Source organism: Rhipicephalus microplus, chromosome X (assembly GCF_043290135.1).
Source record: "Rhipicephalus microplus isolate Deutch F79 chromosome X, USDA_Rmic, whole genome shotgun sequence".
NCBI lineage: Eukaryota > Metazoa > Arthropoda > Arachnida > Ixodida > Ixodidae > Rhipicephalus > Rhipicephalus microplus.
This window is the reverse complement of record NC_134710.1, coordinates 126603298-126614291: the sequence shown is the minus strand read 5'-3', so window position 1 is coordinate 126614291 and position 10994 is coordinate 126603298. Positions and strand designations below refer to the sequence as shown.

General features: G+C 44.7%; 1 protein-coding gene across 1 annotated transcript in view; it reads left to right on the top strand.

Annotated features, from left to right (window-relative positions):
- Positions 1 to 1805: 1805 nt before the first annotated feature.
- The window catches only part of LOC119186645 (uncharacterized), a 78165-nt gene continuing 68976 nt past the window's right edge, over positions 1806 to 10994 (top strand). The window contains exons 1-2 of the mRNA XM_075876428.1: positions 1806 to 1990; positions 2513 to 2649. The gene's annotated coding sequence lies outside the window, so the exon portion shown is untranslated. The remainder of the gene's footprint in view (positions 1991 to 2512; positions 2650 to 10994) is intronic.

The window sequence follows — 10994 nt, the reverse complement described above, 5'->3', positions numbered from 1 at the left end:
ATGGCCGCCTCATCCACGTATTGATTCAAAGAAGTTTTCGGCATAGTCTTGACTGAGTTTGTGTGTCAGTAAGTATTTCAGCTGACCCTGGCTGACAAGTCTGTCAAACATTCTTTCGGTGCTTGTCATGCATATCCAAAAACCAATGAATCCATTTTTTTCAGTCCTTCTGTCACTGCCGGATCTCTCAGCCCGTTTATGTACGTTCGAGTCTCCACACACACACAAAAAAAAAAAAAACGACTTCCAGAATGATTCGTTCCCTTGCCGAAAAGGCGCTTTGTACGACCTTGCCAGCGGGTTCCTGGAGTTTAAGATGTCAAACAAGCCATCAAAAGTTCTAATAAACGTAGATCTTGTGCTGGCACCCTTGAATTGCGGCAGCTTTAGCTTTTGTTCGCAGAAGTCCAAAGCGTCGGCAACTGAGGCACTCGTTCAGTTGTACAGCATATCACACCCTTATTTTCTTGCTTTTCCCATTGGACGTGGACTTTCGTAAGTTTGTTTCCGAGCCACAACCCTTCTTCACGTTGAAGTGCCTTCAATGCCACTTCATAACCCCATTTCACATGCTTCCCTTCAATGTCAAAGAGGTGGTCAAAGCACTCTGGCGCGAAGTGCACAGAGCGAAGTGATCTCCGTCTTTCGCATTCTACTTCTCACGGCGAACGGCCCACTCCCAGAGGCTCCGCGTTACGGGATTTTTAGTAAATCTGTAAAACAAATCCGGACTGTTATGTTTTGCACGCTTAGATCGCGTCAGCTATAGCTCCCTTTAGTAACGAGCGCGGAATGGCTATGTCGAAGACGTTTTCGTGTACGTACAGGTGGAATGTGAGGTCACAACCTTTTTTCAACCTGTTGGCACATCCGTAAATGACGCAAGAGGCAACCATTGTAAACCATTTGTCTTTACAAGCCGACAAGGTGAAACAAGAACGGACGAAAAAGCGTGCTCGCGAGGGCGCTGAGCACGCTTTTTGCCACTGGCAAGATGGCGGCGGCTGGCTTCACTCGCACAGCGTCCCTTCCACTCCAGCAAGTTTTATGTATCCTCCTTGGTCTAGACCAAGGAGGATACAAGTTTTATGTATCCTCCTTGGTCTAGACTAGAGTGTACTACATAGAGTTTCCCACAATACTTGTTTCTGGTTCCGTGTGTGTTCGTGTGGCCTAGAGCTGTTTTTTCACAACATAAGTTAGCAGATGTTCACCGTTTGTGCTTCACAACCTTATTCTTTTAAGCTTGCTATTTCGAATCAAGTCCCTAAGTTCAAAAGGGTTTGTTCTTTCTTTCAAAACAAAACCGAAACACAGCAGTAAACAAAGCCGCAAGTACGATTCGCCGCCCGCAAGTACGAAGACTAGGCAATGTGTGTACTACCCATCATTCCCATGGTCGTTAAACGATCGCAGCGCCAAAGTGCCCTCTAGTTAATTTTGAGAAACTCTATGACCTGCGACATCACAAGCCTGCCCCTGAGAATGGGAGGTTCCTCGTGGTTGAGTGCTTTCTCCGCAAGAAGCGCTCGCAGCCAACACTACTACTTTTGTTGGATTCAAAAGTGACGCCAACACTGGGACACAATTGTGTTGCCTTCAAAACGGCAGTAAACATTACTTTAATCTCAAAGGCCGCAATTTTTAAAGCAGCCGCCGCAGTGAGTGCTCAACGCCGACACTGTTTGAACAGCAGAGGTGGAGAGAACAGGAAGGGCCGGGAACTAGCTTTTCGGCTGAGGTCGCAGGCATCTTTCTTGAGGAGGCGTTGGCCTGCGTCACCTGCACCCCTGCTACTGGTAGGTGTTCTGTGCTGCTAGCTTTAGCCCTCGCGCCAGCGTGTTGTAGCGGTTCCTCGTCGTCGGCATTGGGTCTGTACGGCCGCTTTTTGTGTTAAGAAATCGCTCTGGATATTGCTTTTTCCAGGCATTCATGCGGTGAAGATTCCCAGGCCGGACGTTCCACGCTGAAAACAAGCAGACGTCAAACGGTAGGCTAGGCGATGCGAAAGTAGCCTCGGAAGGGGTGTTTCTTTGTGTTCTGTTTTATCGCTTCATTGTGCAGCTACGCCGGTTGCCGTTTACGGAGGCGTGGTGAGGTTATTTATGCTGCCTAAGTGTTTTTGACTCTATGCGAAATTGTGCTTGCTGTTGATTTTTCGCCCATACGAACGCCATAGACCGATAGTTGATCTCTTCATTAAGCCTAACGTTGCCATTTCAGTGTGCAATGGCGGTGGTTTGCGTAGCCTCTCACGCCATTTTGCGATAGTGTGCCAGCATTTGTCGCCACCGGCATACGTGGCAGTAATCGTATCGCCAGGCATAGTGAGGATTTTGTCCGAGGGAAGGAGTGGCTGAACACCCCAACGTGCGCATGTTTGGGCCTGTGTTAGTGAGCTAAGAAGTACGCGTGCCATGTGTGTAGAAAAAAAAAAATAAACTGGGTAGAATGATTTGCATGCTACGACGGCGCATTGAGTGTAGGGATCCGTACGTCTCATTTCTTGCAGGTTGAGGCCGGAGTTTCAGCAAGACTTACCAAGCGATCCCCCAGAGGTGGCAGTTTGCCAAGCGATCCCCCAGAGGTGGCAGTTTGGTACTGTACGAAGTCTCGACCTATGCGCATTTATTTCCAGTCACTTTGAAGGTTAGTGATGTAACACTTGCGTTGTTCCGTGGGCTCATGGATTATTACGTAATTTTTGTTTCATTGCGAGGTTTTCCAGCTGGCATTGTACACGGAAGATTCGCGTTATGGTTACGGCTTTGCATTTATCTTGTTCAAATAAAAAAAAATGCTGTTTGCTAAAAGCGGCATGACATGGTCGCCGCGGGAAGTCGTATACTGGCCACTGGCTTTTCAACAAAGAACGCGACACGTATGTGATGTATCGGCGACCACCCAGGCGTCTACGTGGATCAGCCTCCACTGCTGCAGCTGAGGGAATGGACCCTGCCTGCCTTTTCTGCGTTGCGCAGTCTGGGTCTGCGACAGCGGCCTACACTATTCTGGAGCCTATGAGACCGCTACCTTAACTGCGTTGCTACTCGCTCCGACACATCGTTAGGCATGTAGCACGGAAATATTTCTTGATAGACTTTTCTCCGTGAGCGACCCCTAGCGTGTACTGAGGCGTGATCGCGAGTATATGTGGAGGATTCCATGAAAGCCCACTTTGACCCTGCGAATTATTACAGCACACCTGCGGGTCCCACTGTGGGTTGTATGAATTTTTGATAAGTGGTCTTGCGTGTAATCTACGCCTCCTTTATTTCTTTCAATGCCAGTGCAAATGCTTGCTTTTCAAAGGGAGCAGTCATTCTGCCTTAATTTAGGGAGTGGTCGTGGTGCGGCGCTATATGAGGGGTCGCGCTTATTGTGCTTTAAGTGCTTCTTAGCGCTTTCTCCCAAAGTAGCGACAGATGTGTTTCCCACTTCAATATCGTACGTCTGTCAGATTTGTTCCTTTGGGCTCCTTCTTTGTGGCTCGAAGCAATACCACTGCTGCATCACAGTGCTCTGTCTGTGCATGCACTTACGTTGCAGTAACGCTTCCCCATTGGTAGCGCCACGAACGGTGACACGCTATCTCAAAACATTGCGTCTTTTACAGAGCCAGCATGACAACCAACATTATGAACACGAGGAATGCAAGAAGCCGCTCCACAGATCTGTATGCAACTGAACAAAAAATTCGTTCACATGATTTTCGTCGTGAGGCACTACATGGTCTCTCCCCTCTCCTCCATACCGCAAAGCACTGATGAAGGGTAGGCGATGGGCAGGAGCAGGAAAGGGCTGGAGTTTAGGGTGGTGAACAGCTGCATCGGGCACATCTGGCTGGCATTGATAAAATGAAGGAGGTGCTGACTTAACACTTCAGGAGATAGAAATTGCGGAGTCCTAATAAGGTCTTCTGTATATATGTGGGCCATGTCAATTGAAAGGGTTTAAACTCTGGTTGCATTGGTTAACGGAAATATTGACTGTCTCCTAAATCAACCTTTTGCACACTTTTGACATTAGTTCATTAATGAAAATTATTTAACATGTATCATATTTAGAGAGACTTTCAGTAGCAGTCTTCGTGCGACACGGAAAATTGTGGACGTCTGAAACGAGTAATTGCCCACCTTTCCCTCAGCTAGCCAACCAGTAGGCATAGTAAAAGGGATATGGTGGTGACATCTCAAACTCTGAATACAGGCTTTGTGCCCTAGGTTCTAATGGTTTGAGCACTGGCAGTACAGTGAATTCTTTAGTGGCAATCGACCTGTGTCACAATGTTGACTTGAAGCCATACTGCTTACGTTGCAGTTGTTAAGAATGACAATATGCAAAAGTACACTCGGGTATGGCAGTTTTTGCAACTGGGGAACAGGACTGTGCAGTAGGAGCGAATTGGTCTTATAGGTTTGAAAAATTGATGCCTTGGGTTCAATTTCTTTCTTGGGTTCAGTTTGGCATTGTGTGAAACATATCCTGGAGATATTGAAAACAAATTTTCGTTTTTTGGCTGTGTGAAAGCTGTTGCTTTGGGTAGTGTACATGAAGAGCGGTCTATTGTGAAGTTTCATTTTTGAAGCTGAAGTGGCTTCGTCGCTTTTTATGGGCTTGCAAAAGCAGATGTTTTTGATACTGAAATTGGAAAACCCTTTCTATACACCGGTAGGAAATGATCTTTTGCTTGAGCTTTACTCCCCCCAACGTGTGTAAAAAATCAAATTTCTTGATGCTGCCTGGAAAATTAATTGCCAGTCTTACCACTTTAAGTACTCTGTACTACTCAGCCACCAAAGTGGTTTTTTCACTGTCTTTCAAAGATCCCTGAGCTTCTCCTTATGGATAAAAGATGGGGAGACTGACATCACAAAGTTGAAGCGCCCTCTCTGCCAACTTGAAGTGTGGATGCAGTCAGCAGTGTGTGTTGGGGGGGGGGGGGGGCATTATTTTCTAGAACCCTATAGATAGCTGCAACTGGAGGTTCAACTGTGGCAGTTGATTGCTTCTGTAACTTACAAGTAGTTCAGCTTGTGATCTCAGCTTTGTTCTCCATTGGCAAGGTCAGTGGTCATTTTGGCCCGTGTTATATTACAGCGAGTTTCACCAGTACAAGGATGAGGGGGAAGTGCCGATGTCTTGTAAAATTGTATCAAGCCGTAGCTGGGGGTGAACCGCTTCTCTCCTACACAGAGGGCATTGAGCATGGATGGGTAAACACCGAATTCTAAGTAGCTCTGTTTGTACAACTTTTCAAATTTTTTTTTTTTGTTTTTCTAGTGTTGAATGCTGAGAGGAGCGCAAGAACAGGGATCAAAAATGTCTTCAAATTTTCAAAATGCTACCAGACGACGAGACACAATGTTTTCATTCTACATTTTCTGTTCACTGTTAGTGTCAGTGGCTGGTTCCAATCACCTTTTATTGAGATACCAAAAGTCTTGCCTCGTGGTGGCTGTTTACCAATGCACCTAGTATCATTTTCTATTTACAGAACTTACAAAACTTATCTTTTTTTTTTTTGTACCTGAATAAGTGCTTTTATAATGTTTAGCACACAATACTGTGGCCTCTCTGGGACCTCGTGAATAGTGCAGGCAACTTTTGTCATGCTGATCTAAAGGCCCGGCCAGTGTCACATCTGCCATGAAAAGAAGTCTTTTCTAGTCATGAAAATAATACGTATTGCTGTAGTCTGACATTGGTGGTTTTCTCGGGGGGGGAGGGGGGGGGATAAAATGACAACCTTTTTGGGGGGTTCGGCACTTGCACGACAGTATAGTTCAATACCAACAGTGATGAAAATTTAATCCTCAAAACAGCCCTGCAATACTTATTCAAGTAGGCATGAAATGGTTTCACCAATGTAGCTCATTGGCTGCCAAATCAACCGCCACAAAAATTTTTAGAATCCGTCCTGTACGCGCGGAGCAGCAAAGATTTGTTGCATGCTGCAATTGCATTCTTTCTTCTCTCACTTTTTTCCGAGCGCACAGCTTTTCAGTACGATCGCGCGTATTTGGACTAGTCGCGGCCTCCCACGACAGTCAGTAATAACAAATGCAATGCTCAAATCAACCAATGACTGATACAATGGCTGTAATGAGGGTTTTTTACACTTGCATCATTTGTTAAGAAGAAAAAGCAAATTTTAGGTGATTTTGAGAATTTGTGAATTTCAGGCTGTATGTTGCGCTCTAATATCTGGCTTGCATTTTCTTAGAAGCCTTGACTACCGATCAACATTGTTCTCTGAACATTCTCAAAAAGTGTAGCAGGCATGGAAATTGGAAAACCATTTCTATACACCTGTAGGAAATGATCTTTCGCCTGAGCTTCACCTCCCAACGTGTGTAAAAAAATTCGAATTTCTTGATGCTGCCTGGAAAATTGATTGTCAGTCCTACCACCCTGTAATTCGTTGTGAGGCCCCTTAAAGTGGTGCAGAAATTCACTGCACACTTCAGTGTAGCAATGTCGGTTACTGCTTTTGGATGAGTGTTAATAAAGCTAGCTCATGTTCTAGACTTGCTGTCACTGCTGCAAGAAATGTTGCTCTATAGCCAACTGAAAATTGGTAAGGTTAGAAAGTTTAAGTCAGCCCCCCTGGGCTTACACTTGCACAGGCATGCTAGTACGAGAATTCTAATAAGGCAGGGTTGACTCATATTCTGGTCGTATGATTCAGGCTGTTTTTACAAATCTGGTTAAGGTGTAGAGTACCATTAAGATTGACTTGCATGATAGTGTTGTCAGGGCAGCTGTGCTCTGAAGATTTGAATTGAATACCAGTTTTACTTTGAAAGGGCCCTGCAACACTTTTTGAGCATGGTCGGAAAACGCTGCCGATGGGTACTAGACTCCCGACAACACGTGAGCCAAGTATAGCGCAGCACGCGGTCTGGAATTCTCAGTAAATTAACGGTAAGCTAAAAATTGCCTTTTTTTCTCTCGACAAATGATAGACTACTCTCAAAAATCACTCGTAGCTAGTCCATCTATCAGCCATTGGATGATTTGAACATGGCGCGCTCGGTCGTTACAGAGATCGCTGCGGGAGGTCGCGACTTGTCCACCCAGTGCACATGATCACACTGAAAAGGCCGCGCATTCGAAGGAAAAAAAGTGCTCAAGTTCTAGAGGTGCGGGTGACTTATTTTCTTTGCCCCTGCCATCCCTCCCTGCTTAGCTTCCAATGCTTTCGTCTGGATGAGAAAAGAGAGAACGAGATTGCAGCGTGCGACAAATCTTTAACTTGGTTCGTACTGGACTGATTCTTAGAATTTTCGCGGCGTTGAATTCATGAGGGCAATAAGCTCATCCAGCGAATTTATTCTATGGTTACTTAAAGTGTTTCAGGGCCCGCTTTAAAGCAGGACATTGGAGCATTAAAAAATTATCGTGCTAGAATGGACTTATCTAGTCCAGTATTGCCAAACTTGTGGTGTCATATTTATCACCTGTAGGGGATATGGAAGTAGTGAAATTGGGAGTGGCAGTGACCGTGTAGTTAAAGGACCCCTGACAGGGAAAGATTTGTTTGTGACTGTTTTATAGTAATTTATGGCATTGTATCTAGTAGTGCCAAATTCAGTCTTAAATGCTCTAATGTAATGTATAATTAATGCTAGCATCGTTAATTCAGAAAGATTTTTTGTCAGTTTGAACCCCCCCCCCCCCCCCCGAATATAAAAAAACTAGCTGCCTCACAGCGGGGCAGCACCCGAGACTACATACTCTTAAGCTTCGGTGATGCTGAATGCAGTTTTCAAGTAGGAGGGACCCGAGGGTGGGGAAATATGAAACAATGTGGGTTGTTTGAGCGTGTCCTCCTGAGGGAAAAAGACATTCATCGCATTAACTGTCAAAACTGCCTTGATAGCAGCTAACATAGCAAGAGGGGTGACAAACAATAGTTCACATGGGGTGCTAGTAGGGGTACTGTGCATACCCCACAAATATTCTTCGATACCGATATTACTCGCTTGACCTCTGTAATGTCGCGAGGGGGTCCCTATCTATGTCAAAACACAGAAAATGTATATTAGACCTGAAGACTCATATAGGCACACGTTCCTCATAACCAGATAAAATTATCTTATAAGCAATGCTTATCATCAATAATTAGTCTAAAGTGGCCCCGCATGCGGGGCTATTAAACACAAGCATCTCGAGTTTTTTAATTTGGTGTCAGCGGTCCTTGAAGGAATGAACAAAAATGCGCAAGGCAAAGGTGAATGCATGTGGCAAGTCTGGCCATGTGATATGCAGGCCACTTTGCTTTGCAGAAACAATTTCAAAGGGGCATTCGATGACTTTTTAATAGTGTTCTGTTGCACACAATTTCACTGACTCTTTCGTAAAGGCATTGCGGTTCGCAGCATGTACGTTGAGGCAAACCAGTGGCCCATGGATTGCCAGTGTGCATACTGCAGCCTAACGTACACATATTTTTACTTCCATTGCACTCGTGTGCAGTAAACTTGTTTGAAACTGACATTTTTTTTCTAAAACCTTTTTATTCTGCCTGTGCCAATAATGTCTACTAAAGCAGAAACGCCACTAGAAGTTTCAAAGTTACTCTTATTAGGAGGAGCTTCCTCTACTTAACAAAAATGATATCAAATGAGAGTGGAGAGTTCCTCACTAGTGATTAAAAGCTAAGCGGCTTAGCAGGCCAGCAGAGGGGACAGTTATGGTGGTGTGCGAGGAGCAAGTGCCCCTTTCGCTCCCCCCTGCGGATGCTCGTTAGTGACGGCGACTGACCAAGCCAAGTTTCTAACAGAACCGACCAAATCACGCAGGGCGAAGTTGGATGCATATAGCAAGTCTGGCCATGTGAGATGCATGCAGCATTGCTTTGCAAGAATAGTTTGAAAAGTACAGATCCGTCCTCTTGCAAGGTAAACACCTTATTAGTTTTAAAGTCCACGTAAAAGCTGATGTTACGTAATTAGGAAAATGAATATTGTGTTTATCACCACAGTGATTAGCCATCACTTAACAGACATTTTGCTCATGAATCAGAGTAAGCATTCGTATTACTGTCTTGAGTACTACTAAGGTGTTCACCTTAGATGCAAGCGTCTATGCATTTGTTTGCTCTACTATAGGTGGTTTCGCTGATTGTAAACAAACTGGCATGCGCCGAACGGCCTGCCCAAGAGGACTTCTGGCACACCACTTTCGGTAATGGCTTTGTCAATCGTCCCAGCGGTGTTCGCCTGGTGCATTTGAGTTTGTTCCAAAGTTTTTTACAAGTACACCATACACGAGTCAAACTTTCAATTTAACCTGCTCACATCTACAGTCCACGCTCACACTGAAATATGATAGTTAGCTAGAATGAGGCGATCTCCATTGGCGGCTACAAGACAGCTGAGGAGTCATTTTCTCGCACCGATATGTGAACTCACTTGCAGTCGTTGCTTTCACAGAAAGCACATGCAACGGTAACAAAGCATGGGCGCTGCAACGAACACTGTACGGCAATACATGTTGAGTGCGGCTATTTTGACGCATTCTTTGTGTTGCTTCCAACAGCACACATCACTGAAGAGGCTCAAGCTGCAAGAAACACCCTTATGATACATTTTCGGTGACAGCCATCTTTTACGTTTTGCTACTTAGTTCAGGTGTTGGTGCACTTATTGGTCTCGAGTGGAAGATGGTATGCGAGGTATACCTTGTAATTGGGGGACCTTTAATTAACATCCGAACATTGCCTCTGTGGCATTATGTTATGCATGAGCTCTATGTCCTTTGTTGAAGTAGGCAGAACAAATCTACACGCTTTTTGTAGAAATGTAGTTTTGCGCCTGATCGTTGTAATCCAGGCGATCTTTCGGCCTTCATATCTCGGGAATCGGAACATTTTGAACTTTTGATTTGTGATGGCGTATTTGTTCCAAATAGACTGGATCTTGGCTTTACAGAGTAGTTCCAGAAGCGCACACACTTCATCGGAGTAATTTCATCTGCAGAAAATATAGAAACACAAGCAACGATGGCCAGAAATGCAGGCTAAAACCATGCTAAAAAGGTGAACAGGAAGCTGTATAGGGTGGGTTTCCAATGAATGCACAGTGTTGCCCAAGAACCGGCAACACTGGTGACAAACAAGCTCACCCAAGTTTCTACACTTGTGCTGAATTGGGATCTACTCTTTTGACACACTTTCCGCCATCTTTAACAGCAATGAAACGGCTTTTTGTCTCTCCTGTACAAATATTGGTGCGGTTAAATTTGACACGGATGCATCGAAAATTACGACTCCACCTACACCTTGATTTTGCCTCATTGCCAAGGCTCAACACATTAATAATGTATTATTGTGCCGCGGTGGTCTAATGGCTAAGGTACTCGGCTGCTGACCCACAGGTCGGGGAATCGAATCCCAGTAGGGCGGCTGCATTTTCGATACAGGTGAAAATGTTGTAGGCTCGTGTGCTCGGATTTGGGTGCACGTTAAACCCCAGGTGGCCGCGATTTCCGGAGCCCTCCACTACGGCGTTCCTTATAATTATGGTGGTTTTGGGACGTTAAACCGCGTGATGTATCAATCCCATTTGAGCATTGTCGTAAAAATAAGCTATCGGTGATATTCACCAATTTATTAGGTGTGGCACATACATTTCATTTTATCAAACTGCACAAAAATTCATTCATTAATCATCTCGAGAAGTACTTAAATATGGCTTATTGAAGTGCCTCTGATTAGTTTGCTAAGTACCAGGTCATGCATGTACTAATGGAAATAAAGCTTATGCTTGTGCAGCAGCTGCTCAAAGAAATAGCCTTGACAAAATTTGTGTGCCCTACCGAGATATATGCACTGGTTCACAGCAATCTTAAGTCAGAGGTAACAATATGGGTTCTCAAAATAAACATGCTCCAAATATATAGGTTAAAAGAACATAGTTGCTTTTCTGCTTGTTGCGATAACTTCGGTGAAGTTGGGCATTTTTCGTGAGTTTGAATAGGTCACTCGC